Source organism: Lithobates pipiens, unplaced genomic scaffold (assembly GCF_037356315.1).
Source record: "Lithobates pipiens isolate NorthernLeopardFrog02 unplaced genomic scaffold, aLitPip1_a1.2 Scaffold_3, whole genome shotgun sequence".
NCBI classification, from domain to species: domain Eukaryota; kingdom Metazoa; phylum Chordata; class Amphibia; order Anura; family Ranidae; genus Lithobates; species Lithobates pipiens.
The window spans coordinates 148,258,288-148,265,007 of NW_027507790.1; the positions used below are offsets into that span (position 1 = coordinate 148,258,288).

The window sequence follows — 6,720 nt, forward strand, 5'->3', positions numbered from 1 at the left end:
TTTTGCCTGGAGAGGAATGTTTAGTTGAGAAGGGGGGTGTCTTTCCCTCCTCAGCATCTGCTGCCATGAGGCCTCAGGCTGGAGGCCTGGAAGCTGGAGAGCTGACCCATGTGTTCTGAAGAGCTGACTGAGGGGAGCCATGCCAGAGAGGATCTGTTTGCAACTCCTGTGAGCACAGGCCAAAGATCTAGGGGCCGGTTCTTTTGTAGGCTACCCCTCTGTGCTAGGAAAGTCAGCTACTGGGTACAGTAGAAATGGGATACTGGCTAGTGTCCTGAAGAGCAATAGTCTATCCTTATCAAAGAGGACTTGCTCAAGAGTGAATGTTGCTGCAAATTGAATTTCCACAGTTAAGTTGAAGAAGTTGTCCTCCCTGTAATTAGTGGAATTTGGTGTATCCCACTATATTCCTCTCCTTATCCAAGTTCTCAAATAAAACATCAAAATCAACCAAAACCCCTAGACTGATTACCCAAGAAACGAGCCTAAGTGTGTGCCTGGCTGTGGAAAAAACTGAGTGCCTGGCTGAAGAGTTAAAGTAACGGAGAACTCACGCGGCTCCTATGGGGGTGGCGCTACAAGTAAATAAACAGATCCTATCATATGGATTAAGAGCAATGGTCAGTACAATAAACTCTAAATACATGCTTGTGGTACTCATGCTGTAACATCGTGCCATGGGCTGTGCTACTGATAGAGGATAGTTAAATTGGAAAAACAGACCCAAAGCTGGGGTCCATTTTAAATTTATCACACTCAGCAATACTTATTTGTATTACATAAATAGTCAGATTAAAAAAAGATACATGTCAATAGAGTTCAACTAAGGCTCCTTTCACACTTGTGCGACATAGGATCCGACTTGTGAGACCCCAAGACGCAGGACAAGTAAAATTCAATGTATGTCTATGAGGGCAATTCCTACTCACACTACACAAGTCGCTACAACTTCAGAAAAGGTTCCTGCACTTTTTTGGTCTGACTTTTGATGTGACTTTGGTCCAGAGAATTTAAAGCCAGATCAAAGTTGGAGCTAAAGTTCCATCAAAGTTGCGCTCCAAAGTCGCACTGGAAATTATGCAGCTTTGGAGACGTGCTAATGTAAGAGGACCCGAAAAAAAATTGAAAAACTGCCTCCACAGAACCCTAAACATGCATAAACTGGCCATACACCATATATTTTCTTCTTTAATTTTCTTTAGATGTATCTTTAACTATGTAGTGCAGGGGGCTGCATACAAATTTAAAGTGTTTAGGTATGACCTCATATTATATGGTTTTGGTAAATCTGAAGGAAAGTTGTACAAGAAAATTGTATAATGTATGCCCATCCTAAAGCCTCGTACACTCGGATTTGGGCAGGGAATTGTGTGATGACAGACTGTGTGCCTAAAATGCGACCTTTAGTACGCTCCATCAGACAATTGTTGTCCAACTTTCCATGAACAAATGTTGGATGACAAGTTAGTAAATTTTCAGCAGCCAGCGGTCTGTTGTCAGATTTTCATATCGTCTGTACACAAGTCCGTCACAGAAAAGTCCAAAGTACAAACACACATGCTTGGAATCAATGCTCACCAAACACAACATTAGCAGAAGGTACCCAAAGGGTGGCGCTCAAGAGCTGAAATTCCATGTAGTACATAACTACATTTGTGTTTGTTGGCCGACAATTGTGTGTCGTTAGTATGCAAGACAAGATCCAGGCACACTCCCTTTGGACACGCCCTCTGTTGGTCAACAATCCGATCGTGTGTACGAGGCTTTAGATACATAGATAGATAGATAGATAGATAGATAGATAGATAGATAGATAGATAGATAGATAGATAGATAGATAGATAGATAGATAGATAGATAGATTTACTGTCTGAATTCTGGTTCAAATTGCTCCAGGATAGAAAAAAAAAATTCCCGATCTCCTAAGCTAATCAAATATTCCCTAGATCTACAATCTATGGTGCTATTACTTAAAATATTAATAGTCAGTTATATTCTATGCAGTTTAAAGCACATACAGCTTTTTTAAACAATCTAGAACAAGTTTCTGTGGGAGTTTATTTCATATTTTCACAGCTCTCCCCATGTGAAGGTTAAAGCCGCTCTTCCTCACATGAATGCCCCCTTGTCAGTTTCAATAACCTTAAAATGAACAACTTTGCAGCATGTATTCTTTATGGACCATTTTCGCGCTGTTACATTTAATATAATACTTGTATGTCTTTCACCAGGCATACCTGGCTAACCATTATTGTTTGTACATTTCTACAGGGAGTCCCCGAGTTACGAACCTCCGACTTTCGAACAACTCCTACTTACGAACGGCAGGCAGCGCCGGTGGGCACATTGGAAAACATTGGAAAACCGCGAAAAACAACGGAAAACATTGGAGAACGACGTTGGAAAACATTGGAAAACATCAGAAAACGCTGTTCTGCGCATGCGCGTCCGAATTACAAAAAAATCAGACTTAAGAACAAACAGGCAGTCCCTAACCATGTTCCTAACCCTTTGGAAACTGCCTATACTTGTTCTTAAAGTGTTTTCATCATTATTTTAACACAAGTCATTTAAAATTGTCTTTACTGAAAACATCACACAACTTTAGGAATCTATATCTGTAGTATAGTAGTTATAGTATATAGTAGTAGCCTCTCCTGCCTTACAGCACTGGGGTCCTCTGTTCCCTGAATACTGAGGACACTACATGCGTTCATTTTGCCTATTCTCCCTTCAGGTGCTGCGGTTTCCTCTCATGCTCCAATACATCCTGGTGGGTTAGTTGTCTAAATTCACCCTTGTGTATGTGAGATAGGGACCTTAGGTTGTAGGCTTAGATTGTCTCCTAGATTGTAAGCTCTATCGAGCAGGGCTCTCTGATCCCTCCTGTATCGGATTGGATTGTAACTGTACTGTCTGCCCTCATGTTGTAAAGTGCTGTGCAAACTGCTGGCCTTATATAAATCTCGAATAATAATAAGTTCCTTGAGGGCAGAACTGTACAATATGTAAAGCGCTGCATAAATTGTAATAAATAAATGATTCCCTCTCTTCCCAAAAAACAAAAAAGTAATACTCAGAATTTGACATATTTTATTTTTATTTTATTTATTTCAGGTACTTATATAGCGCCGTCAATTTACGCAGCGCTTTACATATACATTGTACATTCACATCAGTCCCTACCCTCAAGGAGCTTACAATCTAAGGTCCCTAACTCACATTCATACATACTAGGGACAATTTAGACAGGATCCAATTAACCTACCAGCATGTCTTTGGAGTATGAGAATTAATAAACATCAATATACCTCAGTTCAAGTATATACACATTATTGTAGAGAGAATGATTGCGTCTAATCATCATGTAAGTACTGCTAGATGATTAAACAGTTTACTATATGAAAAAAAGGTTGAAAATTTTCTTTTTCTTTTTTTTTTTTATATTAGTGGTTTATGATGAGAGTTTAGTTAGTTAAAGAAGCAAAAATATATAATCATTCAGAAAAATAGTATTACTTACTTTTATTATTAATTTCTTCCTTCCCTCTTTGTACTCAGGATGACAGCGCCTCACCTGTACACCTGATAGCCTAGAAACCAGAGTAACCAAACATGCTCTGTGTAATCTCTGTGTAATCTCTTTCACAACCGGTCAGTCCTCCACAGTCTTATCTGCACATCAGAGCAATTCACATGGTGAAAAATCCAATGCAGTATTCCCAGCAACGTTCCTATTTAATATCTGATACAGGAATGGTCAGAAATACATAGAGATACACGTATGATCTGTTTAAGTGTCAGATCCTGCATACTTATACATGTGACTTACACGTCCCCCTCTACTACACTGCCATCACTATGTCTGGATAGGAGGCTGCTTTTGTTTGGAGCGGTTCCTAGGCTACAGGCATACTTAACTAACTTGCTCATACAAAAGCAGGCCACTCCAGTCATTTATGTATTCAAGAATTCCAGTATGCTGTTACTCGGTGTGAGCATTGCCTAATCGTGTGTGTCAAAAGAAGAGAAAAGTACAATAGATATAATCAGAGGTATCCATACACAGGGTGAGATTTACTAAAGCTGGTGCACTCAGGATCTGTGCATGGTAGCCAATCAGCTTCCAATGCTGCGTACACAGGACTGGACCTTCCAGCAGACTAGGTCCGATGGTCTTCCCGACGGACTTTCGGCGGAGTTACGATGGGCGTTTTAACCGTGATGACGTAAACCGGACTAAATAGTCAATAGCTTCCCTTGCGTTGTATTTGGTCCGTCGGACCAGCACACAAACGAACGGTTTTCCCGATTTTAGTCCATCGGAATTGAGTCCGTCGGATAGATTTGAAACATGTTCTATTTCTAGGTCTGTCGGATTTTTTTTTTTTTTTTTAAACGATCGGACTAGCCCACACACGATCGGATTGTCCGACGGACTAAACCCTTCGGACCTAGTCTGCCGGAAAGTCCGGTCATGTGTACGCGGCATTACTTTCACTTGCTCAATTAAGCTTTGCCAATAAAACCTGGAAGCTGATTGGTTCCTATGCAGTGCTGCACCATATTTAGCACACTCCAGTTTTAGTAAATAATCCTCACAGTCTTTTTATGATTAATAATGAGCATTTCAGCGGAATGAAAATTGTAACTCCTGGGAGTTTCAAGCTTGTTAAAAACAAAGTCATCTCATAAACTTGGAAACTTGTTCCTTTTAAAGTTTAGACTTTGATTTATCTAAAAAAAGAATACCTTGAAGATGATGTGATACAAAAGGTTGAAAGAAAATACTAGTGTTTAATTTTCTTTGTAAGTTGTTTGTGCTAATTTGCGTTGCATAAATTAGCATTGCATATTAAGTTTTGAAAAGAAAAGCGCCTGCGAATGTTTGTTTTATGTGCTGTAGATTTTAATACTAGAGCTGGTTTACGTTGCTTACATTTCCATGGGGTATCAGGCCTGTAACCCCTTCATGATCACAATCTGCCTTTTTAGGTCTAAATGAAAAAGTTCCCTTGCCATGAGAATGTTAATGAACCTTGCAGCAAAGAACTTGGGAGTGCGCAACTTTGCGTGCTTCTAGTTCTGAGACCCCCCTGCGAAACAGACAAATTTGTCATAGACATATGTCAATTCTAGTCAATTTAATTATATTTTATTATATTTAATTATTTAATTATAGTCAATTTAAATGACACATACTGATGTCGATAAACCTAATCTGGATAATTAAAGTGTTACTAAACCCACTACAGTAAAATCAGTCTGTATATGCAGTAAAGCATGCTTGTTATACTTACTGTGAAGCTTAAGGGGTTAATTCTCTGCATTGTGTAAAAAGGCTTTTTGATCCTGTCTCCTCTGATCCTCCCCTTCTTCCACTGTCCCCTAACCATCTCTTGATAAGACAGAGCCTTTGGAGCCATGCACATGCTCAGTTTGGTGTGTATCACAAGAGGTTTTTTTTCTTTCTTGGAAGGGTGTCATCAGCACTGTCCAGACAGATAATTTGGGGTCATGCAGCCTCATAGGACAGTCAGAGTAGAATGAAAACTCCTCCTACAAGCTTTAACCAGACACTTATAGAAGTCACAAGACTGCTATATACTGCTGATGAGAAAAGGTATTTTGCAGTTTATATTTACTAAAATAATAGCATTTCCATGTTCTGTGTACTGTGGGAGACCAGGTATAGTGAATGCAGGGTCCTGGGTTTAGTAACACTTTAAAGAGGAGGGCCGGTTTTAAAAAATTTTTTTTAAAAGTCAGCTGCTGCAAACACTGTAGCTGCTGATTTTTAATAAGCGCACTTACCTGTCCAGGGTGCCCACGATGTCGGCCACCCGAGGCTGACCCGTCCCTCGGCTCTCTCGGGTCCTGGCACCGCCATTTTGGCTAAGGGAAACAGGCAGTGGAGCCTTATGGCTTCAGTGCCCGTTTCCCACTGCGCATGCATGAGTCGCGCAGCACTTTGTGAATGGGGCGCGCTGTGTTCTGGGACACACAGTTCCCAGAACACAGCGCGACCCATTACCCAGAAGACGCGGCATGGAGGAGAGAAGATAGAAGATCTCCGTGGAGGAGGGAGAGGCAGATTAGGATGATGTACCTAGCAACAGGCATTTCTGGTAAATTAAAAAAAATATTTTTTTCATTTTTTTTTTTCTGATTTTTTTCTAATTTTTAATGTATTTTTTTTTCAGGGTGGCCCTCCACTTTAAGCTTCAAAAACCTTCATTCACAAAAGGAATAATATACCATGCAAACACACACAAAAGATCAGATTGTAGATACATTTATAATATGTAGTATGGCAACAGTGTGAAATCTGATTGTGGTTTCACTGCAGTCAACCAGGTGTTGAATACAGGTACTTCTTGTCCTCATATAACCTGCTTTACCATTATGTTATGATTGCCACAAACAATGCAAATTTAAAATGTTCTAAATGTAGGTTAATTTGAATAGAAATCTAATTTGTGGCATTACATACTGTATGTTTAAATCCATATCCATTAAAACAAAACTGCATTAAAATGTACTACTACTGTGTGCATTAAAATGGTTCAGTTGATCTAAGCAGGTTAGGCGTTTGATGTGACTGCATGTATGAATTGTATAGGCAAATGGCCATAGGAGAACTGGCAATAATGGCAGTACTGGCATGGACGCTTCCGGTGCATTGTCATGTGCACTGGCACAAGAAGAATGAGCCGGCTT

At 39.9% G+C, this 6,720-nt stretch overlaps 1 protein-coding gene across 1 annotated transcript in view; it reads right to left on the reverse strand.

The window, feature by feature from the left end:
- Positions 1-3,876, reverse strand: part of FAM81B (family with sequence similarity 81 member B) — a 116,308-nt gene extending 112,432 nt beyond the window's left edge. The window contains exon 1 of the mRNA XM_077462381.1: positions 3,524-3,876. The gene's annotated coding sequence lies outside the window, so the exon portion shown is untranslated. The remainder of the gene's footprint in view (positions 1-3,523) is intronic.
- Between the last annotated feature and the right edge of the window lie 2,844 nt (positions 3,877-6,720).